General features: G+C 45.7%; 1 protein-coding gene across 2 annotated transcripts in view; it reads left to right on the top strand.

Annotated features, from left to right (window-relative positions):
• Positions 1–589: 589 nt before the first annotated feature.
• SVIL (supervillin) overlaps positions 590–25160 on the top strand; it is a 232382-nt gene continuing 207811 nt past the window's right edge. Inside the window, exon 1 of one of the 2 annotated variants that reach the window (XM_057304683.1) lies at positions 590–948. The gene's annotated coding sequence lies outside the window, so the exon portion shown is untranslated. Of the gene's footprint in view, positions 949–1000; positions 1167–25160 lie in introns of those variants that run through there. The other variant, XM_057304684.1, reaches the window with a different exon arrangement.

Genomic DNA, 25160 nt, shown 5'->3' with positions numbered 1-25160 from the left:
TTTGCAGATTATCAAGTCCTTCACAAACCTTAACTGATCTGATGCTCACCACTGTCTCAGCATCACCTGGGAACTTGTTGGAAACGCAAATTCTCGGCCCCTGTTAGATTAAAAGAATCAGAAAGGGGAGGAGGAGGGGTGGGGTGGGGGAGGGAAAAACAAGCTGTGTTTTAACAAATCTCAGGGGACTGTGATTGGCTGAAGTGTGAGAACCACTGAGATAGGGCAGGTCCGCTGTCCAGATGGGCCCTTGGGTGGGTGGGGGGGCGTGACAAGACTTCACAGTTGTGACTGGGCGGGCAAGGGCGGTCTCCTTGACGACTGGCCTAGAGCGCTAAGGACTGCAACGTTCGCACGCGTTGGTGGGTTTTATCCCGCGAACGGTTCAAACTCAGAGCGGCCGCTCCGGGTCTCTAAGGGTAAGTGGCGCCCCTCCGGCCCTCGGGCTGCGCGGCTGGAGCCCAGCGAGAGTCCCGGGAGCCCCGGGAGCCCCGGAGCCGCCAGGCGCGTGCGCGTGCGCGCGTCCCCGGGCCGGGCCGGGGCGGGTGCGCGCCGAGGGGGTGGGTCCCGTCGCCCCGCCGGCCTGGCGCGCCCTCCGAGCCACTCAGAGCGCCCGGCGGCCGACACCCGGGGGCCCTACAAGTAATAGCCGGCGCCCGCCCGCCGCGCCGGGACTCGCGCACCCGCACTCGGGAACAGAGGCTCCCAGTCGGCGCTGACCTGCCTCGCAACTTGCTCTGCTTCGGCTGCGGCGGCCACTCTGCCGGGCCCCTCGCGGAGAGCACCAGCTAGTGTGGGGACGGTGCCGCCGTCGCCGGGGTCCCGCGCCAGTGTGCGTCTCCCCTTCCGGCGCCGCTGCGGGGCGACCGCCGCCTTCGTCGCTGCGGGGAACTTTGTGCGGGGGGGCCCGCCCGGCAGGTGGGCGACCGCGGCCGGCGAGCCGAACGGGTGAGTGGGGTCGGGAAGTTGGGGTGTGAGTGTGCAGGGGCCCGGTGGTAGGACGCGGGCCCTCGCGTGTAGGTATCCTCTGCCCCTCCTCCTAGTCCCCCTGCGGAGTATCACTCGGGACCGGCCGGGGGCGGGGGAGGAGGGTAGGCTAACCTGCTGCTGATGTGTTTACTCCGGCGAAAGCGCGAGTCATTCGGACAGCCACTCCTCCCAGCCGGGTGAGTGACACGGCCGCCCCGGCCTCCAGCCCCAAGCCAGACCCAGGGCTCCACCGGCACCCCAGAGCCCCGGTAGCCCGGGGCTGCGGATACGCCTGGAGCTCACCCCAAGCCAATTCCTAGTCCTAGGACCGAGGAGAGTGGGGGGAGTGTGACGGGCCCCCGCCCTCCCCTCCGCCTCTTAAATTCGAGCAGGAGGCTACTTTAGATACAAGACACAAACTTTGTTTTCACTCAGTAAAACTGCCTTTCCAGTGTTTTAAAACCAGATGTGCAGACGCTATTCAGGGTGGTTTCTTCGGGACATCCCCGGGGGCGGGGCTGGCCCGGCTGGCCCGCAAGTGGGGGACTCCGGGCGCGTCCAGTGGCCCCGGGGGCGCGAGGACAGCTCTGGTCCTCTTCCCTTGGGGTCTGGCGTCAGCACTGGCACGGCGGCCAGGATGGCCCGGCGCGCTGGCCACTGCTCGGGAAGGGATGACCATCGGTGGTAGGTTGGGGGTCCTGCGTTCCTGTGGGCTCCAGGTTCGGACCCTCTGTGCTGCTCTTCGCTCAGTCCCGAGGGTGCTCCCGCTGGTGGCCCGGCAGAGGGCGCCAGCTCCCGATCGCTGCGCGGGCCGGCGGAGGGGAGGGGACTTGTTCGAGCCTCCAGGTAAGGAGCGTAGTGAATCATCCCGAGAGGGGGGACCCGATCCTCGCTCTGTGAAAGGAGGCAGGGAGTGGCCGTGGCGCTGTTGAGAAGCGGGGGCTGCCAAGCTGCTGTCCTTGGGGAATCGGCGATTCTGCCACCCAGAGGTCTGGGGAAAGCTCAGAAGGTGAGGAACGTCCCTCCGCGCGGTGGCCCCAGGGCAGGGAACGGCAGCGTAGACTAAGGCCGGCAGACACTAGGACACGCCGCCGCGCGCCCTTCTCGGGGCCCGGAGGTGGGGCCGGTTTTACTCTGGCTCTGGGCGGTCCTGCCCCGGGCGGCGACCGGGACGTGGGAGTGGGCGGCCGAATGCCGGGCGGCCGCGATGGGGTGCTCCCGGCGGCCCGCGGGGTCCCGGAGCAGTAACAAAGGCGCGGCGCGGCCACTGCTCCCACCCACTTCCGTCGCCGGCGCGCCCCGGCGCGCGCCCGCCCCGAGGTGCGGGCCGGGTCAGGATTTCCCTCTGCGGAGTTTCGGGAAGTTAGCTCCGCGGCCCGTTACGCTGGGAGGTGGGGCGGGGAAGGGGGTGACCCGGAGAGGTGCACACGAGTGTTGGGAATTGCGACACTGCCTGTTTCCTCTCCCGACTGCACGGGCGAGTGGCGAGAGCTGCTGTGGCTCCGCGCCCCTCCTCCGGTCCCAGGGTCGCGCCTCCGCAGGGCCCGCGCGGGTTTGAAGTCCCCGCGCGGCGCGCGCGGCCAGCCCGCGGGTCCACGCCCCTGCCTGCAGATTCGGGTGGCTTGCTGGCTCCCGGAAGGGAGTGGTTTAGGCCCCGGGGACCGCCGGCAGCCGCCGGCACCCTGAGCCGAGCTCCACAAGGCAGTAATTGCATTAGTGTGAGTTAGCGGCCGCGAGGCTGCCTTCCAGGCCGCAATCTGGGTCAGGTGCGGGGTTCAGCGCTTCTGGCGAAGGCATTACAGCTCTGGTGAAGTCCGACAGTTTATTGCATCAGGAAGTTCCTCGTGCGATAGGGGAGAAGTCGGCAGGAGAAATTAAGAGAGCTCCTTCCCGTAGGTTGTGGGAACTTAGGCAAACCCAGCCTGTGCACTAGTCCTGTCACTGAAGGGGCCTGGGCAACATCTCCACCGCGCACCAGACTTTCAGGGCTCTGGACGCCAGACGAGGAGGTGTGCTGAAGAAAAACCCAGGGCACTCTGCTCCCATGTGAAACCATATCCCCCACTAATCAATGGCTAGAATTCACATGCTTTCTTATCTGCCTCCACTCCCTTCTGTAGTAAGGAAAGGACAGGAACTGGTTTTTATAAAGTGCCCGGTGGATGACAGACTCTTCACACACACTTTGGAAGGATCTTCACCATTCTCCTCCTCAGAGGCAGTTATTTTTATTCTACAGAGGAGTAAACTGAAGCTTAAGGAGTGTGGCTTGCTCTAAAGAGTACTGTTTGCTCCTCCCAGTGTCTTTGGCAGAGGCCGATATTATTGATTGCTGATTAAAGAGCCACGGCATGTGCTCTAAGCCCAGGTTGGGGTTTGTGATGTTAGGCATCAGGGTTTGCCGGACTTTCTACATCTTGCGGGCTTTTGTTAGGGCCAGCACCCAAACTAAACCAACTCTTCAAGTTTAAGGTGTATGACAACAACTAAGGCGTCTTCCAAACCCTTAGAATTTTCTGACAACTCCAAAGTGAGTCAGAAATAGCTGTCTCTTGCATTTTGTGGTGTCTCATGAGGCAGGTGGGCCTGAGGTAGGAGCTCCACATGGCGTGAATGTCTGTTTGCCTTCCCTGGTGCAAGGAGCTGCAGTTCCTACCCTGCTTAAGTGATGTGACTTGGCCACCGTGCTGGATACGTGTGTAACATTATGTCTGCCTTGGAAATATGGCCAACCTTAATTAACTGCCTAATGAGCTAAAACTCAAATGCCTTTTCAGCATCGAACAACAGGATTTTATCTGTGCACATTTATGCATCCTTGAGCTCAAGTTTGTAATAGGGGCTGTGGGTATATTGCCTTGAATGTACTTAAAATGCATTGCCTTTAAGAAAGTTGTTGTTTTAAACTCTGGAATGACAGTCGGTGACTCAGAACGTCCCCGGGCAATGCCAGTTGTGGAGACAGCGAGGCATGATGATTAAGGGCAAGCATCTGAAGTCACAGTGACGGGCTTGAAATGCCCCCTCCACCATTTATAGCTCTGTAATATTGGTCAAGTTGCTCAGCCTCTCTGAACTCTGTTTTCCTCTTCTAAGACAAGGATAATAATAGCACCTCCTGGTTTGAAGCTCTGAGGGTTAAATTGGATAATCCCTATAAAGCACTTCGTAGCACAGAATCTAGCGCATAGTAGCCATTCAACAAATGTTAAGTAATAACCATGATGCTTAAGAACAGATTCTTTTTCCTTTCTTGTCTCCTCCCAAGAGGTAAAATAGTTCATTGATATTTGCCTTGAACTTGCTATTCTTCTTAGTTAATACTGCCATGCAGGGCAGCGAGTGATTCCTCTTTTGGAATCAGCAGTGGGGGGGTGGGGTTGGTAGTGCTGGAAAATTCTGTCTAGTTGCCCAAGGAATTTACAAGGGGCTCCGGAACCGTAGGGCTTTCTTCCTAATTTTACCACTGTATAATTTTGTGGTCAGTTCTCTAGCCATTTATCTTTCCTTTTAATTTGAAGCCAGTATCCTAATGGCCAGGATGACAGGACTTAAAAGAAAAAAACAAACTCAAAACCAGACACACTGGAGCAAAGGAAGCACGTATGCTCTTTGCTCATTCGCTAGCCATTTGTAACGCTGAAGAAAAATATCCGCTCTGTGAAACTGGTGCTGGCCCAGTCTTGGCCAGAGGGAACATTTCTCTGGAAAAGAGGATATTGTTCTGGAGTCTCTTTAAAGGTGAGCCACCCGATTGGTGGAGAAGGCAGGAGAGTTTGAGATAGACCATTTCAAAAGTAGTTGCTTAAATATGATAAACGATGTATGATCTGAAGACGGCTGAACTCTAACTTGGAAGCTGATACAAGGAAGGAGGACCATGTTCAGGCTGAGCAACTAGTAAACAAGCAGTAGACGAATTCCTATGGTATAAAGCCCAAAGCTTGAACCTTAGCAAATACAAGTGGAGAAATCCTGTTTTACGCCAGGTTGTTTTGGGAAGACCTCGTTAACATCGCTGCTTTGTAGCTGTGGGTTTTTCTTGTGCATTTATCTTTTAAAACAATCAGTCATGGGCAAAAGCACCAGAAGCCCTATAATGTCATCAAACGCCACCCTCCTGGGAAAGTTGTCACCAAGAAGTGCATGGGTCTGGAGTACAGGGAGGGGTTGCCATTTAAAGCATCAGAGACGTTTTCCGTTTCGGTATAAAATGCAGCTTTCGCCCACACTGGAACACGAGCTGCACGCCTAACTCCGTGACAGCATGCAAAGGGTTAGGAGCAAGGTTTCAGCTTTTGTGCATCTTACTCCATTTGTAGCCACTTGTTGGGCCCCTGCTGCAAAGAAAGAAGCAGCTGCAGGGCATGCGCCAGACCTGCCCTGGGCTGTCGCTTCCATTGTATGGAAGATGAACAGGCAGTGCGTAATTTTGGATCACATAGCAGCTTGTTCAAAAGCATCTTGCGCTCCCCAGCTGTTTCACAACTTCTTCGCATGTGGGAGAGAACTTGCCAGCTGCTGGGGCAACTGTACTTACATTTGCTGCTTTTGTGCAGTAACCAAGGAAGGTAAAAAGCCAGACGCCTTTGTTACACTGTAGCCGTTGTCAGTAGTCTTATTTGTTTCCATTAGGTCAATGTTATTCTAGGTACAGTCTTTCAGGGGAGAACGTGTAAAAGGAAATGTTGGAATTAACATTTTTTCTGAATAAGTTTTTTCAGCGATAACCAGTATGTATAGTTTTTTTTTTTTCATACTTAAAACCCACACAGCTTTTGTGTGTCATTGACTAACAGAGGGATGGGTTGAATATTAAAAATGTTTTTTGAATTCGACGTATGAATCAGGTTTAATTACATACATATTCCTTTTGCGTGAAGTACATAAAAAAGACAATGAGTATTCAGACAGTGCTTTTTCGTTTTGTTTTGTTTTCAGAAGATTGGGCTATTTTGCATTGCCAGAGCTGGTTGGTGTTTTGCCCCCATCCCTTATCTTCTCCATGACAAAACTCGAGTTTCTCAGAAGTGGTTACTTATCCAAGATGATCTGGCTCTTTGGTTTAATTCAGCAAGTCTTCTGTTGAGTGTTTACAGTGTGGCAGGCCTGGAGAACCTATGAAGACGAGGCAGGGCTTGAGCCCCGCCCTGGCTGCATTCACAGCTCGGAAACAAGGGACGGAACCGGTGCCTTATGCGGGCCATGGTAGAAGGCAGCACCTTTTTGTGTAATCGTGTCAGTGTTGCAATCATGGCAGCTCAGATAAAGCCAGAGTACCAAGTAGATGCACCGTTTAAAATTGCGAAGGGGAGTCGGTGTGCAGGAAGGTGGACTAGGCATTCTGTGGTTTATCACACGGGGAGGGCATGTCCTAGAGAGACAAGGCCTTGTGTCTGTGGAGAGCGCCTCCCTGTGCCCTGACTCCTGCCCGGGACTCCGGAACCTTCTGCCCTCCTAATCACTGTGCATGGAAGGGAATAAATGCTCTCTGGGAGCAGCAGCATAAATCACAGCCCTTTATGAGGATCGGTCAGCTGCAATCCCTTTGTTCTATAAAAGGTTATAAAAAAACCCGTGTTCACTTGGACATGGATAAAACCCAGACTGAAGCTCTTCTAACTCCTAGGGGCCCTTGCACTGGAAACCACTGCTGCTTCAGATCCCCAGCGACTCGTACTTGCTGAGTTGGACCCATGGTTCTAAGCCCTTCATCCCCTCTGTGCTCCATTTACACGTCCGCGTATCTCTCTTACTTGGTCCCTTTTCACAGCAATACTCGACCTGGGCAGTGTTTCAGCTTTCAATTGCTTTTACTGCCATTTGCACTGGGATTTCCAAGAGCTCTGTTTCGTTCTCAGGGCTGGTGGCCGGGGGGGCTCTGTATTGCAGAAAAGGAAACTGAGGCTCAGTCGTCAAGGGCCTTGTTAAGAACGGAAAGTCTCCTGACTCGCAACTCCGCACTCTGACTGGCTGAGCCTCAGAAGGATCCACTTGTACCAAGCTAGAGGCTGAGCCACCCCCACGGCCACGGTCCTCACTGGGCTTGTCACTGCGTTCTTTCCCTGGGGCGACTCTCTTCCTCATTACATTTTGCTGCATGTTATAATCGTTCCTCTATTGTGGTGTTAAGTCTTGGCTCTCAAGTGCAGCTGCCAGCTTTCTGACACGTGCATCGCTCTTACCCACGTACCCACGTGCACACGTCCGCAGACACACAGAGAGGCCCTCCGTGGCCGTTGGACCCATTATCTGTCTTCAACCAGCCCCGCTCCTTTCAGAAGATGACTGTGGCCAAGTCGTTCTCCCTGTTGCATGGGGTGGAGTGCTACCGCCTTCCCGCTGGATTCCAGATACAAATGAATGGGCCAGAGTTAACCTGTCCAGTCTTTTCCACGGGGAGACTGTTGGAAGGTAAGCCAGCAGCCCTAGGTCACGGGGACCGTGTTGCCCCGACGGCGCTGGGACCCTAGAGGTTGGCAACGACTCTCTCCCCAGAGCAGGAAGGAGCTTCCGAGCCGTGGAGGGCGTCTCCTCTGGTCGGGATTTCTCTAGCATTTCTTGTGCTCTTGTGCGGACACAGGCCTACTGCCCACGCACAGGCCGATAGCCGTTCCTCCGGCCCCCAGACTTCGGCCACTTTCTCCTCGTTCTGGGACCCTGCGTTTCCTCTTTGACATGCTACCCCTCCTGCTCCTGCTCCGTCGCGGCTGTCCAGCCACCACCCAGCAGCCCAGCCACCACCCAGCAGCCCTCGGTTTCAAGTGTCTTAGGGACACTTCGCCTTGGATGCCCTCATCTCCATCTGTCACAGGTGTTTAATTGCTTCCCCCGCCATCCAGCCTGCTCTCTGACACTGGGTAGGCTGTCCTTTCCGATGACTTCTGTCAGCTTTTCGTCCTGCTGATAGGCCGGCCCCTGCTCTGCACGCTGCCTCTTTGTGTCTGCACTGCCCCGGGCTTCCGGTGCGTGTCTTTGTCTCTCGCAGGGCTGCCCGGCGCCTTCTTGCTCTCTTGTCCTGGCCTTCCCCCACCCCCCACCCCCCACCCCCCACCCCCCACCTCAATTTTCTATTTTGATATAATCGACATACAACACTACGTTTGTTTCAGGTACACGGCATAACGATTCAGGATTTGGGTAGATTCAGTGATGACCACAGTAAGTCTAGTTCACAGCCATCACCGCACGTAGCTATGGAATTGCTTTTCCTGGGGATGAGAACTTTTAGGATTTACCCTGGAAGCAACGTTCAAAGGCACAGTTCTTCCTCCCCAGTGCTTCTGAAGAGATAGATTCCTTCTTCCTCATTTGCTCTTTACCGTTTGCAAGCTCTTCCTTCTGCCTCTGTCACGGGCCAGTCCCTTTGGCTGTCACCTGCGTAGGGTATAATAATCACATTGAATATACGCTATCCCGGTTTTTATTTAGAGGAAACTTTGCCTTTTAAAAAACACGGTTCTTTGGAATTGAAAGTTGGAAACACCAGTTTTGAAACTGGTCAGGCCAGGGCATTCCAAAGGCCAGAACTTTGGGGGAAATGGCTTGAAATTTACTTTGGCTTTTCTTTCACATGCCGGGACCTTGAAAGTAACTGAAACATGGGCTTGTTTTTGGATAACCTTTCCCTCGCAAATGGAAATTGTTCCTACACAGAACAGAATTAATGTTTACTTTTTTTTTTTTTCCCCAAATTATATTTCTGAAAGATCTAGGAAGGTATTTTGTGCTTTGTGGCCAGTGTGGCTTGTAAGTCATGGGCATATTAAGACTGTGCTGGGCCTTCTCCTCAGGGGTGTTTCCAAGCAGTGAGTCTATGGCCATGAAAAGATACTGGAGATGAAGTCTGAGGAGATCCTGGGTCTAGGAATCTTTAGTTTTCTGTCTAAAGCTATGAACGGGGAGGGGCCTTCTCAGAGTGAGGAATGAGGCAGGTTGGCCGTTGGGAGGCGGTGGGAAAGGATGTGCTTGCCCTGCCCTGACCCAGAGCTCCCGGGATGACATCGGGGCTGTGCAGCTTCTCCTTGGCAATGTTTGCCACGAGCCCCGGAGTCCTCCCACCCGGTACTTGCTCACTGCAGGGAAATTGCTCTTTCTCTGAAAATTTGTGTGTGCGCGCTAAAGACTTCATTTACATTTCTTCTTGCTCTCCTTTTTTAAAATTCTGAAAACAAGTGAAAGGATGCTTACCTGGGCCAAAATGGAGTTTGGTGCTAGAACTCCCCAGTTGAAAAGAAGCACAGTTATGGGAATGTAATCGGTGGGAGTTAGATTTGGGTCTCTGTTTGCAGCACTGGGATAGGAGTTTGTGTTAGTGCGGACTGAAGCCCACCCTGCCCGTCGGATGCTTCTTTAGTTGGAATCCAGATGTGCTCGGCAGGTTCAGTTGACCTGGACAAGTTAGCCGGCTCTACCAACACCTGGGGAAAGGTTTCTAAAACTGAATTATACAGAAATAAGCAATGAATGTAACCCAGCAGTCTGTTCACTCATTCACTCGTTCGTTCAGCAAACATTTGTTCGCCTCATAGTGGTGTGTATGTGTGTGTGCACGTGCGTGTGTGCGTGCAAGCGTACGCATGTGTGTGGACATGCTCGGTACTGAGACTATAGAGTGAATCCTGCCCTCACGGGCCCATGACCTGGACATGCATTGTGAGCACAAAAGCGTGGGGAAGTGTCAGGGGTGTTGTGATGGATGCACGTTCCAGGCGTAACGGAGACACAGAAGACGCAGTGGTGGGGGTGGGGCTGCTGCGGACAGGAGGGTCACGATTGCGCACACCACGTGCCGGGCCCCGCGCTGAGGGCTTGACATGCCGTACCTCTCGTCATCAGCATCCTCTTATAAGTTGAAACCCTGGGGGTTAAGTACCTCAAATGAGGTACGACAGTAAGTAGTAGTATCTGGGTTTGAACTCAGATCCAAAGTCATAAACCTTATGCAATAAATGAGAGGACGTATCAGTATCTTCCAGGGTTTACTTTTCCCTCTCCATCCATCTCCATCCCTGTTGTAAAAGAAGGAAGAAGGAAGCCTAGAGAGCCGCTTTGTTAAAGGGCGTGCAGTGGGGGTCTAGACCACTCCACGGACAGACAAAGGATATCCTATGGGGATCCAGTTTAGACAGTTACTCTGAGTCTGTAATTATGCAGTTGCTCAGAGTATCCTTTATATTCAGTGTTTTGCCAACTGTATTTCTAAAGAGGCTTTCTTTTCCCTCTGCCAAGCTTTGCAGAAGCTGGTTGCCAGGCTTATTGTCACCCAGGAGGGACTGTACCCCACAGCTCTCCACTTCTTCTCGGTGCTGGGCATCGCAGCCAACAGCCTCTGGTTTCTGCCTCGCTGTTCTCAGCTGTGCGTGGGTGAGCAAAGTGGTTCTCTTTCAGGCCTGTTGAAGGAAAGTAACTTCTTCATGAAGCAGAAGCGTATCGGTGCACAGTACAGGCTCTCCGGAGTCTCGTCACATCCCGCGGGATGTAGGCTCCCTGGCTTCATCTCCCCTTCTCTGCCTTTTAAGGATGACAAGTCTGTGTTTCTGATAAAACCCAGGTGTGATTGTAAGAATACTGGCTGGGCAGGTGGAGGAAACCTACCACTCTTGAAGAAAAGGAGAAGCTGAAAGGGGAAGTTGGATCCTGCCTTCCTTCCTTCTAGAGAGAGTCTGAGGACAATGGGCGGCTTCTTTAGAGTGAATCACTCTGGGGCTCAAGAAGAAATGTTGACAAGCACACTCTGCTTTAGGGATATGTCTATATGTCCTGTTTCAGATGTAGCTCTTGATAGCAGTGCAAATAAAAGACAGAACTCTGTCCTTGAACTGTGTGCCGGAATGAGGAAGTTCCATGCTTGCCTATTTGGAAGTAAACATGCTATTTGAAAAAAAAAAAAAAAAAAACCTGCAAATTTTCATCCATCGGATTTTAAGTCCAAAAGCTTTAAGGATAAGGCTAAGAACCTACGTTCCTGGAAAAATTGATAGACCATGAGCTTAAGTACGGAGACGACTTACTTCAAGCATTGTTAGACTATTTCCATCCTGTTCCTAAAAATGAATCTAAGACTTTTAAATAAGATTTATTTTTTTTTTCATTCTGACCCCAGAATTATCCAATTATCTGTTGAAAAACAATCATCATCATCATATACTTCTGACATTGAGTTTCCAGGAAAAAGAAAAATATATGCTTGACAAGAAAATTATATGTTAGAAAAATGTTCTGGCTGATTATTTATGTAAGCCCAACATATGTGTTTAAAAAAAACCCAAAAACTTCCTCATCATTTTATTTAAAAAACTAAAAATTTTCATCGCGTGGCATCCTTTGTTGTACTTGGTTCTCAGAGTGTTGGAAGAAAACACAAGCTCCTTATAGCAGGCAGTGAAAGTGCTGTTTTTTTTTTTTCCATGAACAAATTAGTTCCATCTCTAGTGTTTAGGCTTCTCAAAGCGCGCACACACACACACACACACACACACACACATCAGAGGAAACTGCAAACTTACTATGGAAAATCCACTTTCATTCTGAGCACAGGTACTGGTTCTAGATTCATATAGTAGCATCTTATCTCATTGTAGAACTAGTAACATTGATAAACCCTCTCCTTTTTCCTATCTGTATAACTGTGGTCTCCAGTACACATCTTCTTCTCGATGACTTCCCATTTCAGCCAGAAGTTGGCTTTCAAAAGTTTTGTGCCATGTTTACATAATCATCACCCACACCTCTTCCTCCTCTAAGCTTTTTATCCTCTTTGATTGCCAAGTTCACAGGGATTCCTGATAGTTACTTAAGAATGGCTTTTGTGTTTCATCTTGTATTTTCCAAATGGTTTTCCCATTGTTACCAATTCTTGGGACAACTGGGGAAAGTTAATGAGCTGTGGGAGAGTTGCCTCCATTGTGGTTGGGCTTACCAAGTCAGTTACCATCACCAAGTGTGGTAAACCTGCGGATGCCTGCCTGTGGATTTAATGTTTTAGTTTCCGTATAGACAGGAAAGTGGAGGCAGTTTAAAAGATGAAAAGATTACGTAGTGTGACAGAATTTTTCCCTTTCAAGATTTTTTTTCCCTAGGATTTTTATGATTATGATTATTAGTCCCTGAAGGATCATTCATAGTCTGGTAGGACATACAGCTCTTGCTAAGAGTAAAGCCTTCTTTTTTTTTTTTTTTTTTTTTTAAAGATTTTATTTATTTATGTGACAGAGAGACAGCCAGTGAGAGAGGGAACACAGCAGGGGAGTGGGAGAGGAAGAAGCAGGCTCCTAGTGGAGGAGCCTGATGTGGGACTCGATCCCGGTACACCAGGATCACGCCCTGAGCCGAAGGCAGACGCTTTAACGACTGCGCTACCCAGGCGCCCCAAGAGTAAAGCCTTCTTAACAGTGAATACTTGGAAGTTTTAAAGTACTATGAAAATGACTCATCGTGATTAATCGTCCTTGAAATGTAAGTGATGCTTGTTCAATTTTATAAATATTTCTGAGCACTGTTGTGGGCAGGACGCTGTGCTAGGCACTGTCACATAACTAAGGTCATGTCATCACAACCACCACGTGAGGTAGGTAGTGTTACTTGCATTTTCCGGAAGAGTTTTGAGGCTCATGGAGGTACCACGACTGGGCAGAATCATTTACCTAGGGGGTGGCAGGACTGAGATTTCGATATGGATCTTCCAACGCTAAGGTCACCTTTACTTCCCAGTGCGCGGAGCCGACAACTACATGGTAGTTGATCACACTGAAGGCCACCCGTAGAACAGAGGATTCCAGAAGTGCGGCTTGACGCGAATGTAGTAACATTTCAAGATTTAAGAATTAATTTAAGAATTAACTATCAGTTTAGGGCTGGTGGACTAAGTGCCCGTAGGTCATGTTGGGCTTGGAGGATCGATTGAAGCATTTGCCTGCTTTTTGCTGAAGACATTGATTGTTGCAGATTTGCGGCCAACTCATCGTGAAAACTCTGATTGTGGTTGTTGCTGTCATGTGTGCATCTTCCAAAGGCCACGGCCACTGTTCGTTTCTTTCTAGCTTTATTAAGTATAACGTTGCCACTCTTTTCTTCACTTCCTAGTAAGGTTTTTTTGGGGGGCGGGGAGCTTGGGCCGGTGTTAAGCCAGAATTTCTTAGCTCCTAGGGCTTCATGATACAGTCTTGGATAAGTTATTCGAACCTGTTCTTGTTGCTATATTCCTTTATTACTTGCAGAGAAAACTTTTAAGTAGTGATTTGGGCAATTTTTGAGTTTTAAAAACTCATGGCTGCTCACACCATATTGAGTGCACACCTCTAAAGAGGAGAAAAAACTAATAGCTCGATGTTTAACGGTTATCCCCCCTCCAATTACCTCTTAAGCTGCTATATTAATAGAAGGAACTGATGACTGTGATCATTGGAAATCATACTTTGCACTTCTGTATGCTTTATGGTTTTACACGCATCCCCTTTTAATTCTTCTTACACTCTATAAGTTGAACAGAGCTTGTCTTCTTGTCTTTCTTTTATAGATGAGAAAATTAAGGCTCACAAAGAAAAATGTTCTACTCAAGATGATAAAAGAAGCAGCAGGATCTGGCTTGAAAGCCAGGCCCTCTGACTCCTGTCCTTGTTTTTACCACTCTTGATTTCAGTCAATAACAAGGGATAGAGATTTTCCGGTGGGATTTAAAAAATTAGGTTAGACATATTTACTTCTTATGTATTTGCCATAATTGGAAGCTTTGTTGTAAAGGTGTCCAGCTCAACCTTTCTCTGTTAATCCAGTCTGAGATACAAGGCAACAGCCGCTGGAAGAATGTAGATTTCCACCATAAATAAAGCTCTTCGCTGAGGGTTAGAAGGAAAAGTATTGGCTAGTTGAATGGTGTCTCAGAATTTTCAGTGATCAGAATAGAGATACGGACATGCTTTGCTGTTGAAGGCATTCCTTTCCCTAGCCTTTCTGGAATTACTCGAGCAGGTGTGCTGGAAAGCTTAGGTCTGCGTCCGGAGCGTTCATACCGTTTAGGCAGTGTGGTGGAGAAGGTAGGAAAAGCATGTGTTATCGAGCAGGTGTTCGGTGTTAGGCCACGTGCCAAGCATCGTCTACGTCATACCTCACAGTAGCTCTTAGTGTCGTCCTATAGATGAAGTACCTTAAATCTCAAGGAGTTTATGATATTATTTCCAGCTCTATGAGATGAAAACGTTTGGAGCTTTTCACCTCTACCGTCTCAAAATTCTGTGGTTTATTTTTCAAGATGAGCTGTCCTGGAAATACCTTCTGTAACTCCTGCCTAGCCTAGAAGTCAGCCGAAAGAGCACCAGTTACGATGGTACCAGTAAGAAGACAAAAGAAAAATTTCCCAGAAGTTGACCTGAATATGGACTGTCTGTTGGGAGTAGTGTAGAACGATGCTTCTCAGACTTTAGGGTGCATTCCGATCACTGGAGAATCTTGTTCAGATCTTCTGTGTATTAACTGATTTTTCTATTTCTCCTATTAAATATTGACAGAGCAGTATTGAAGTATGTGAATGTGCTTGTGAATTTGTCTTTCTCCTTGTGTCCCTCCAGGTTTTGCTTCATATATTTGGAGGCATAGCCGTTAAGGTGAATAGCGAGTGTAGGATTGTTATATGCTCTTGAACTAGTCACTTAATTATTGTGAAATGACCTTTTTTTTTATACCAGGTGATATTCTTTGCTCTAAAATCTCCTGTCTGAGGGGGTCCTGGGTGATTCAGTTGGTTAAGCGTCTGCCTTCAGCTCAGGTCATGATCCCGGGGTCCTGGGATGGAGCCCCGCATCGGGCTCCCTGCTCAGTGGGGAGCCTGCTTCTCCTTCTGCCTCTGCCATTCCCCCTGCTTGTGCTCTCTCTCTGTCAAACAAGTAAAAATAAAACCTTTAAAATCTCCTGTCTGATATTAATAAGGCCCTTTCACTCCTTGTAGGCAGTGTGTAATTGGCTCTTGCTTTTATGTTTCCAATATGACAATATCTGTTTTCTGTTTATTCCGTTCTTTATTCTCTTTGCCTGTTTGCTGCCTTCTTTTGGATTATTTGAGTATTTTTCATGTTTCCATTTCCTCTCCCTTGTTGGGTTACCATACTATATCTCTGTTCTGTTATTCTAATGGCTGCTTTAGGGTTTACAGTCTACATCTTTAACCTACCGCAGTCTACCTTTAATGGTGTTAAACCCCTTCACATGTAAGAACCTTACAGTAGTATCCTTCCATCTCGGCTGTCTATTACCATTGTCATGCATTTTGCTTCTACATGTTGTAATGAACTCTGCATTAATTATTATTATTTTTGTTTTAGAAGTCATTCCTGTTTTAAAGATATTTAAATAATGAAAAACTTAAATGTTACGTAATTACTGTTCCCAGTGCTCTTCACACCTTTGTTATCCATATTTCTATGGTATGCCTTTTTTGTTTTATTTGCTCAAAATGGCTTCCTTTAACATTTCTTTTTATGCAGAACTGCTGCTGGTGGGCTCTTTTTTGCTTTTTGTCTGATAAAGTCTTTATTTGCCTTTTTTTTTTTTAAAGATTTTATTTATTTATTCGACAGAGATAGAGACAGCCAGCGAGAGAGGCAACACAAGCAGGGGGAGTGGGAGAGGAAGAAGCAGGCTCATAGTGGAGGAGCCTGATGTGGGGCTTGATCCCATAACGCCGGGATCACGCCCTGAGCCGAAGGCAGACGCTTAACCGCTGTGCCACCCAGGCGCCCCTATTTGCCTTTATTTTTGAAAGATATTTTTGCTGGGTATAGAATTCTAGATTGGCAGGGTTCTTTTTTTCAGTTCTTTAAAGATGTTGCCTCACTGTCTTGACGTTTGCACTGTTTTTGACCTAAAATCTGCTGTCATCCTTATCTTCCTTCCTCTTTGATGTGTTCTTTTTCTCCAGTTGCCTTTAAGATTTCTTTTTCATTGCCTGTTCTCAGCAATTTGATTATGCTGTGCCTTGGTGTATTTTTCTTCATGTTTCTTGTGCTTGGGGTTAGTCAAGCTCCTTGTTTTTTTGAGTTCATATTTTTATTAGGTTTGGAATATTTTTAGTAATTTTTCTTCAGATATTATTTTCTGCCCCCCCTCTCCGCCCCATGAAGACTCCAATTACGTATATATTAAGTTGCTTGAGCTGTCTCCACAGCTCATTCATGTTCTGGGTTTTATTTTTTTTTTTATTCCTTTTTTATTTTTTTATTTTGAAAGTTTCTATTGGTATGTCTTCATGTTCACTACTTTTTGTGGGTGTGATGTCCATCTGTCATTAATTGCATCTAGTGATTGTTCATCTCACACATTGTAGATCTCATCTCTACAAATTGGATTTGTGTTTTTATATATTCATATCTCTACTTAAAATTGTGAGTACCCATCGTTGTCTGCTAATTCTAATATCTGTCTTAATTCTGGGTCAGTTTCAGTTGATTGACATTTCTCCTCATTAGGGGTTGAATCTTCCTGCTTCTTTGCATGCCTGGAAATTTTTGATTGAATGCTAGATATTGTGTGATGTTATGTTCTTGGGTGCTGGATATTTTTGTATTAATAAAAATATTCTTGAGTTTTGTTTTGGAACATAGCTAAATTAGAGACAGTTGATTCTTTTGTGTCTTACTTTATAAATCTTGTTAGGTGGGACTGGAACAATGCTCAGTCTAGGGCCAATTATTCCCCACTACAGAGGCAAGATCTTCCTGAGTACCGAATGCCTCTGAATTATGAGGTTTTCTAGTCTGTTTGGTGGAAATAGATTCTGTTCTTGGCCCTGTGTTATCACGAGTCAGTGTTATTGCTCGTCCATTCTAGTATTTTCTTCCCCTAGCCACAGGTAGTTTGCTCCCACATGCACTGATCAGTACTCAGCTGAGTACTCAGGGGTGCCTTGGAGGATTCTGAAGTTCTCTCTGTGTGCAGCTCCCTTCTGTCCTCCAAACTCTTTATTTTCCAAGACTCTCAGCTCTGTATCCTAAACTCAGGAAGTCCCGGGGCCCTTCCTCTATTCTCCCCTCCTATGTCTATGCCAGGAAATCTCTTTAGACAATAAGATGAGACAATCATAGGCTCGCTTCATTTACTTTCTGATGTACTGTCTCCTGAAAACCATTGTTTCACATATTTTTTCTTCTTTCTTTCTTTTTTTGTCTCAGGCAAAAGCATAAATCTGTTTCCTATTACTTCATCATGGCCAAACCTGGAATTTTTAATAAAATTCCGATTCTATTCAGTAGGTTTCGGCCGGGGCCTGAGAGTCTGCGTTTCTAAGAAATTTTCCAATGATAGTGATGCTTCTGGGAAAAGACTTCTTGAGTAGTCAGAGTCTCTAACTATTCAACAGAAATATAATGTGAGCCACATACCTAATTTTAAATTTTCTAGTAGTCACATTGAAAAAATTAAAAGAAACCAGGGGAAGTTAATTTCAATAATGTATTTTTTTAACCCTTTCAACCCCAAATGCTATCATTTCAACATGTAATCAATATAAAAATATTTATGAGACTTTTTTATCACACTAAGTCTTAAAATTTGGTGGGAATGTTAGAGTTATAGCAGATCTAAATTCAGACACTGCATTTTCATCTGAAATACTTGGTCTGTATTTAGATTTCATAAAATTCATAGTTGAAAGAGTAGATTTGTGTAACAAAGTTCCAGACATACTTAAGTTTTCCAATAACTGGATCAAGTGCCAAAAACCATTTTCCTTTAATATTTGCCATTTTAATTGACCAAACTAGTCAATGTTTTTTTAGAAAAAATGATATCATTTTTTGAAACAAAAGCTTATCAGTTTTAAAGCTATGTCTGTTTAAGTTATGTAAGTTCATTAACTCTTATGCCAACTCAGAACTGTTAACATTCAATTCAAAGGGATAGTATAAAAATTAAAAATGAATTCTAAATTTTAATATCTCCATAAAGTATTCTTCAAGTTTTTCCTGTGGATTTTGAAGACAATTTATATAATGCTTTTGATTTCAATGAGATCTTCTGCATATTGACGCAAGTTACAAAAATGTATAAAACATTATTTTTGATTTATGAAAAGTATCAATTTTGATTCACATTTTCATACTTGTTTGGCAAGGTCATAAATAAGCTTTTCCTTTTATTGGAGCTTCCAATTTAGCTTGTTCATATGAGAAAACGAAAATCACACTGCCATGTTTTTTTTTTTTTTTTTGTCTTTACTGAGTATTTGGCAAGATTCTTTTTGTTAATGAAAATCTCGAACTGGAGTTAACTATAAGGTAAATCTTAGTAAAACTTTTCCATGACCCAACCAAAGATCTCCTTGCAGAGAACACGTGATTATTGCATTAATTATTTTCCATTTCTTTCAGCAATTCTAGAAACCGATAGTAATTCATAGCATTTATGTGTATCTACTAAACAATTCTACCTGTGATATCCATGACAGTTTTCAGAGGCTGTGCTTAAGAAAACCTGCTAGAAATGAATATCGAACAGTAGAATGAAGCACTAACAGAAAAATACCAGTCTCCTATTTTAAAAGTTTAGTAAGTCTGGATTTTTGACCCAACATAGCTGGAGCACTATTATGATAGAAGCTTTGTATTTTCTTATCTAGTGAAAATTCTTCTTTGACAGATGGAAAAGATTCAAAGATGTCTATATCACGAGTTCAGTTTTTTCAGCTGTGAATTGACAACATTTTTTTTTATACGTTGGAAGTCATTTGAGACAAAAATGCACCCAAAGTACTAATTTGGCAATGTCTCTTATATTGCATGACTCATCTAATGCTACAGAAAACTTCTTGTGATTTTTCGAATTTTGAATTTATTTTTCTTTGATATTATTAGAAAGATCTTGTATTCTATGGGTAATTATTCAGTGGTTTAATTTAAAATCTTTCACTTTCTGTGCAGTATCTTTTTTTATCTTTTCCTTGTAATTTTCTAACAATTTCCATAACTAAATACATTTTTTTTACCATCTCTCCATGTGCATGTGTGTGTGTGTGTATGTGTGTGTGTGTATTGTTGTTATTGTTCAAGAATCTGAGATGTTTTATAGCTGGCCAAAATTATAAGCTCAGATTTTGTTAAAAATCATTTAAAATTATTTTTCGGTTTTTAATTCTGATTTCAGGAGACTAGTTTCACTGGTCCCTTTTTGACCATTGAAAGGAAATTTTGTATCACATTCACTGTGTCTTTGTTGAAATTGTCCTTTAATAATCTGTTTAATTATCTGTTAAATTGTCTCCTTTACCATCTTTGATTGTTTGATGCAATAAACAGCTTTTTTCATTTTTCTCTGCCACAGCAAATTGCAGTTGGTATTGATCATGACATTTTTTATTTCTTCCAGTCCCTTTTTTCCCTTATGTTCTAATTACAGTACTAGCTTTTGTATCTCCACTTGATTTTATATCAATAGTAAATTTGATTTAAATTGTTTTTGTTTTAAATTTGAAAATTTGATCATTTTATTTTATAAGCTAGAAAAATAAATTATCTATTTAATTAAAACACATATTTTGATTTACTTATCAACTAGGAGTTACATAATTATCGCTGTAATGTGCTGTCTGTATAAAATATTCACGTAGACACATTACAGTGTATATGAGTGTGTAAAAAAATCGTTTAGATTGAATCATGAATCATCTTTTTTTTTTAAAGATTTTATTTTTTATTTATTTGAAGAGATAGAGACAGCCAGCAAGAGAGGGAACACAAGCAGGGGGAGTGGGAGAGGAAGAAGCAGGCTCATAGCAGAGGAGCCTGATGCGGGGCTCGATCCCATAATGCCAGGATCACGCCCTGAGCCAAAGGCAGACGCTTAACGACTGCGTCACCCAGGCGCCCCCATGAATCATCTTCTTAACACCAGGTAGATCAAGGATATGCTTATACACTGACACGGCAATAGACCAATACCATCATAGGCAATAGAGCATTTAAAGTGAAATGTAATCTTTTTAAAGTGATACATTCGTGCCTAATGCAGAAACGTTTTTATACTACTTCAGTTTTTTAAAGTGAAATTAATTAAAGTGTTCTGTTCCTCAGTTGCTCTTGCCACATTTTAAACAGATTGTACTGGGCAGGGCAGGCCAGGGGCTGGTTTGCATTTAAATCTAGGGACCTTATATCAACACCTAGATGGGGTGGGGTCTCCCCTTTCTTGCCCTGCAGCTGCTTCCTCCTTGTCTGGCCCCATAGCGCGCCGGGAATTTTAGGAGGGTAGCAAAGGAAGTCTTGGATAATTAGTGGTCTCCAAAGGATTTGATGACCGTGCCTCAAAGGTTGAGGGTTGATGACCTCCCACCATGTGACGCCATTAGCACAAGTCTCAGAGCTGGAACTGTGGCCCCAGGGACGGTCTGTGGGTTGTGCTACTGGGCCAGGGCCAGGGTGAGGTTTGTAGGTCAGCTGCAATTCCTCTTCCCCTTCCCATGGGCTACTAAGCGATGACCCCTGGAGCAGTCTGACCTGGACAGAGTTGGTTGGGAATTCTGTCAGCAGAGGTAGCATTCCCATGGTTCTGGAAGAAGCAGGTTGCGTTTTCCCACCATTAGTGAGAGCGTAGGGGAAGCTTCCCTTAGTTAAGTCAGCCAAGAATGATTTTACAACTCCCTCCCTGTTAGTGATCACAGGCTATGAAGGTAGGTTCTTACATGAAGAAAATGGAACAGTGATTCATGAATTAAAAGAAAATGCTATACGACATTCTAAGAGTCAGAAACCACCTCATGAACCAGGATGTTGTTTTCAGAGCAGGGATACCCAATTCTTTTGGACCCCTTCTTGCCAGCACCACCTGTGTGTGTGTGTGTTTTTTTTTTTTTTTCCAGTTTATATCCTGAACATCCCTGTTTGGGAGTAGGTTGCTCGCTTTCCTATTCAGTACTATCTTCGCGGAAATTAGGTTTCCCCAGGCATTTTCTTTTACCCCCGACCCTCCTCAGCTTGCTTTATCTCCCACACACACGCTGTGTGCTTTGTACGGCGTGGCGCATTCAGACAGAGCTTAATACTTACATGCCATAACATATAAGTATGCTTAGTACCGCCGAATAATATGTGCTGGAATCACAAAAAAGTTGAGGGAAAAGTTTACTTTGTTCCTTTTTATTTTCTGTTGTTTCTATGCCCCTCCCCCCCATGATAGAGATGAGAAACAGATTCTTAGTGAATGAGACCCATTATCCACTTCAGCTCACATCATGATATTTCTAAAGGAAATAATAAAATCTAGCCCCAAAGTCTGCAGCTTTTTGAGGTTTAAGTATTGTTGCATTGATGTAATTACAGTGTTTTGAAGTGTGTCCCCTGAAGTCACTCAGGATAGAGAGGTTACTAGCTTTGCGCTGATTTCTTCTGTAGGCACCTCAATGGCCAGCCTGGTGGCGAGGCAGCAAGCACCCTGTGCTGGCCCCGACTCTCATTCTGACACCGTCTGGTCAAGGAGCTCTGGGCAAGTCACATGCCACTTGCCCAGTTTCGTGTATTCATCTTTACAGGGTAGGAATTGGATTATGACACTGTCTCCTAAACGTTCCGCTGACCACCAGTGGCCTTTACTGCTCCTCCAGCGTATCCAGACAGGTTGGAGAAATGTTGTGCGCTCCAGATTACTTCCATGTCGGGTATTCAGAGCTCATCAGCACTTTCGGGGCTGTATCCTGGAGTCAAGAAGACTGTTCAGGCTTATTTAACCTAGCATTTTCTCAAGTCTTTGATCGTGGAATCTCTCTCCCTTGTTTTGGAGGCATAGTCCTAAATACATCGGAGTGTCTTGTAGTATGTAGGTTGGGAAACGCTGGACTAAATCAGGGTTCAGCAAACGACAGCCTGAAGGCTGAGGCCGGCTTGCCACCTGTTTGTGTAAATAAAGTTTTATTGGAACAGTCACACCCATCCATTTACAGATTGTTCACTTTACAGTGGCAGAGCTGTATAGCTGCCAGAGACCCGCGTGGCTCACAACGCCTAACATATTTGCCATCGGCTGCCATCTGTCGACTCTGGCACTAGACGGTTATTTTCTAAACATCACAGCAATTGATGAACATGGCTGAGAAAAATCCGGTGGTAGAGAAGCACTGATAATGAAAAAGAGAGTCTTGTTTTCCAGAGGCAACACATTTTTAATGGTTCCTGTTAATTCTATTAGTGGTTATTACTTCTGGAACTCTGCTAACAGATTTGCTCGGCTGTTTTGCTGTATCTGCTTTGAGTTTTATCTGTTGACTCTCTGCTATGATAGGTGAAGTGCACACACACACACACACACACACACACACGGAGGCATGTGTAACTTCTTAGTTTTATCACCGTATGAACTCTATTCTTTACTACTGCAATTGTAATATTCTGAAGTCACTCTGTTTTGTTCCACCTGCTTACCCCCCTTTATCTCAAATTTGGTGAGATTTGGGTACTAAGTACTGCTACCTTTTGTCTGCCTCATTTTTTCCACTTGTCCATCTTTCAACTTTCTCAGCTGTGTCTTTACTTTCAAGTGTTGAAGCTGATGACATTTGCCTTCTCTAACTGGCATAATTTGCTTTGCTTATTCCAGAGGTTCAGTGTCAAGGCTACAAGCCAATGACTGTGTTCAGATAGATACTGTCTGTGGGAGAGCCAAGAAGGGTGCTATAGTTGTACTCCTCTCCCCGTAATTCCGATATCACAACTGCAGCAGCGCTCAAAGGAGGACATTTCTAATGTGGATTTCAGATGGTTTCCTCTGTTCAGTTTCACCAGGCGCTCAGAATCGTGGCATGTTTGGATCATGTCTTATATTTTGTTGGTGGTGGTTGCTCTTGAGTTTTTATTGATCTGACTTTTTCCCCCTCCCTTCCGAGGGAAGACCATGTCGTCTTTACTGTATACCTAATAATCTCGAGGTTTTAACTCATTTGTCCATTGCTCAAAATAAGTGCATCCCTCTCGAAGACGTCCTTTCCGGAGCCCACTCATTGGGTGTTTCATTGCTTCCTCTATCTGCTCCTGCTCGTTTTCCTGGAATTCTAGGCTTTGGTCTACCATTCTTGTGTGCTGTGTTTCCCCTTTCTTGTTTTTTCCTCTCATTTTGGTGGAATATAATCTCACATGCCTTCCTCAGATTGAAGTAAATTTTCTGAGTCTTGTACGGTTGAAAGTGTTCTTCACTGTGATTGGTATGGATTTATAGGTTTTAAATTTTTTTTTTCTCTAAATATCAAAAATTTTGCCCTGTAGTTGCTGATGTGAAAAGTCACGTGCTGGTCTGATTTTTTTTTTTAAACATCTTTTTGACTGATTCTTGTTTCCTTTATGGAAGCTCCTAGAGTGTCTCTCTTTTTCTTCATTCCTTAATGTTCTGCAATTTCATAGTCAAGTGTCTGTGTGTGAGTCTTTTCTCATTTATTGTATTTAGTAGTCAGTGGGTGTATCAGGTTCTCTTCAGGAGACAAAAATCAAACAGGAATTCGGGTAGGGCAAGTGTAAAGAATTATTGATTAGTACTGAGGGATTAACTGCTAAGGGGGAAAGAGAACCAGTAAAGGATACAGGAATGGCAGACACAGGGGGCAGCTGCTTCCTCTAGGACTGATGCAGGATCAGATTGGGAAGGGACTGCCCCTCGCCTAGCCCCAAAGCTGAGAGTCATCCCCTTGGAGAGGGCATGCCTTGTGGTCCATTGGTACCAGGGCAGGTGGGTGAGGTGCTGCATGCAGGCCCAAGTGGGATGCTGCCCACAGAGGTGGCAATGGAACTTGCTAGGAAGCCCCCCAGGGTGCCTGCCCACCTTGCTGGGTGCCTGCCTGTAAGTTCTCCCTGGGGAACATTGAGGCATGCTGCTGTTGCGCGTCGGTGGGAAGCCGCCTGCTGGGTGCCTGCCAGACTTCTGGAATCCACCTGCAAGGAGCTCAGGCCGAGCCTCACTGGTGCGCATGTTCTGGGGCATTCTGCGTGCTCCCGGCCACGGCGCAGCGCGAGCAAGCTGGCAAGAGCGCACCGCACAGAGAAGCCCTTCCTCTTGCCCGATGTCAGCTGGCGAAGGAGAAACCTTCCCCACGTCCAGCTCCAGGGTCATCAAGGAGGGAAATGGGGTGGATGGGCGGCTGCGAGGCAATACAGTGACAAGTGGCACAATCTTGAAGTCTCAACACACATCTCTCTTCTGCTCTGGGAAGTGTTCTTACATTATTTCCTTTGATAAGTGCTTCTTTTCCTTTCTTTCTTCACTTTTCTGTGGTCTTTCGAGCTTCTATTAGTGAGATGTTAGGCTTCCTGGATTAATCCTCCGTCTTTTTGTCTTTTCTTTCATTTTTCATCTCTTTGTCCTTTTGCTCTGTGTTCTGAGAGATTTCCAGTTTTATCTTCTAACTCTCCTACTGAAGTTTTTACTTAGCAACCTTCTTTTTAAATACCAGTAGCTCTTTTTTGTTTGTTTGCTTTTGTTTTTGTTTTCAGACTGTGCCTTTTTTAGGCATTCTGCACTCTGTTCTTTTCTGGTTGCATGTTCTTCTGGCTATATTCATCCTCTCAAAATGTGTACAAATCTTTTGTTTCCTGACGACTGATTTCCTTTTTTCATGAATGCAAGTTTATACACTTAAAAAAGTTGGGTCAGACTACCTGAGTTCACATCACAGCCCTGATAATATAGTAGCTATGTGACCATTCAAGCCCGAATTTCTGCAGCTATAAGGTGGGAATGATGATAGTACCTATCTCAAGCATTATGAGAGTAAGTGAGATAATACGGAAAAAGTATTTAGCACGGTGGCTTTGGCTATTATTATTTATAAATATGCCATGTTATTTTAAACTGGCCATAACCCATTTAATTGTTATTTTAAAATCATTTATAATCTATAAAATACTCTTTCCTTGATTCTTTTTTTTTAGAAAAAGATTTTATTTATTTACTTTGGAGAGAGAAAGAGCACGTGTGAGTGTGAGTTGGGGGAGGGGGGGAGAGAGAGAATCAAGTCGACTCCCACTGAGTGCAGAGCCCAAAAACATGGGGCTTGACTCGAGACCCTGAGATCATGACCAAAGCCAAAATCAAGAGTTGGCCACTTATTGCAGTGAGCGGCCCAGGTGCTCCACTTTCTTCGATTCTTTAATACTGTTGCTGCTGTTACTACCGTAGATATCTTCAAGCAGACATAGTAATTAGCAGAAATCAATTTAGGGCAAAATAATGCC

The sequence above is a fragment of the Ursus arctos genome, unplaced genomic scaffold, assembly GCF_023065955.2.
Source record: "Ursus arctos isolate Adak ecotype North America unplaced genomic scaffold, UrsArc2.0 scaffold_30, whole genome shotgun sequence".
NCBI classification, from domain to species: domain Eukaryota; kingdom Metazoa; phylum Chordata; class Mammalia; order Carnivora; family Ursidae; genus Ursus; species Ursus arctos.
This window is presented reverse-complemented; position numbering and strand designations above follow the sequence as displayed.